The following is a 1,699-nucleotide window of genomic DNA, read 5'->3' as shown; positions in this document are numbered from 1 at the left end:
CAAAGTCTCTGCTAATCCCACCTTTAGGTAGCCAGTGACTGTGGTGAAAAACCACACTTCCTGCTACATAAGGGAAAGAAGCTGGAATAAGATGTGGGATATGAAAAGGTGGTGAATTCAAACATGGGACATCTGTAACAACGTCAACAATAAAAATATAAAATAAAAATTTTAAAGGCCAACTGAGACAATAAATTAAGGCGGAGGAACTTAGAAGTGACCTAGCAAATTGGAGTATTGTACTCCCCCATAGAGTCTTTGTCAGCAGAGTCAAAGTGTGCCCATTGAGCTACAGGAAATTTACAGGTGAAGAGTATTGTTAGATGTGTTCAGCCATCTTACACGCCCAGGTTACCTGGAGAATTGACTTAACTCTCAGTCTGGATGAGCCAGTAGCTCAAGCACGTTTGCCACAAATGGAGGAAAACAGCACAAAATTCAGCAATGGCTGTCATCGGAAGCAAAAACCAGACATTTCAGTGCAGGAGGAGGAGGGGACGAGGGCTCATTAGAACCCCAGCAAATATTCTCCCATAGGTACTAGAATTTTCATGCCTAGGACAATGATACACTTGACTCTCCTGGTACCCCAAGGGGCTAATGCCTCCATTTAAAATTCATCATGAGCTGTTTGAGGAACATCCTCGCTGGCTGCTCTACCATGAACTTGTTTTCACCACAAAAGAATTCGTGAGTCAAGTACTGGAGATAGAGAGCAGTGGGCTTCTGGAGGTGGCATCCCACTATTATAAGGCCAAGGAACTAGAAGATCCTTGTAGTAAGAAAATGCCCCCAAACAGGCAAGTATCGAGAAGAGCTTCTTTAAAGAAAAGGGGTGTAAACAGCACCCGGCATCAGCTTCTTCCTCAGACACAAAGCACAACCCTCTGAACCAGCCTTAATAGAACCCCACTGACAGGAGCTGCACACAAGTCATGCCTGCCATTAAGAGTCTGTAGCTCTGTTGGACTTGTCCGTGAAGTCCTGATCCCCCATAAACAAGACAGGGGTATATCCTGAGAACTGCCAGGAGGTCAATGGAGAGCCGGGGAACCAGCCAGCACCCAGTGACATGGTGTGGAGACAGGGGCAGAAAGTCCTCCTGCTGGAGACGATTCCCAGGAAAAGTGACCTGAAGGGTGTGAGACCCATGGAGCAGTTGGAGAAGGATGTGATGGTAGAGGAGGAAGGGGCAGCAGTACTCACATCTCCAGAGCCTCCGCTTCCCAGCAGTTCTGGAGATTCCGTGAGGACAGAGGGGGAGCAGAACCCGCAAGAAGGAATTGGCCATGAGCATGTGGATGCTGCTGACGTACCTCCCCACCCACATTCTGGAAACACAGGCTTTGACTCAGCGTCCGAAGAGAAGAGGTTCCGGGAATCCAAGAGGTACCCCCAAGAGAAAAAGGGGCAACACTCCCACCCCCCAAGAGGAGCCTCAAGAAGGAGCCGTGTCGTTGGACAAAGGACAAGTCACCAGACAGCACAGGTGCAAGTCAGTCGTTGCACCAAGCACCATGGAGTCAACTGGTCACCCTGTTGGCAAAGAATCTAGGCGACAGATACCATACGAGTGTCAAGACTGCAGCAAAAGGTTCAGTTTAAAGGTCTAACTGAGATTTTTAACTGAACCTCCCAAGAGATTCATTCAGGCCTCGGACCACTACGTCCACCATTGGATCCACATGGGCGAGAAGCC

This window comes from Myotis lucifugus, unplaced genomic scaffold (assembly GCF_000147115.1).
Source record: "Myotis lucifugus unplaced genomic scaffold, Myoluc2.0 scaffold_567, whole genome shotgun sequence".
Classification (NCBI taxonomy): domain Eukaryota; kingdom Metazoa; phylum Chordata; class Mammalia; order Chiroptera; family Vespertilionidae; genus Myotis; species Myotis lucifugus.
This window is presented reverse-complemented; position numbering follows the sequence as displayed.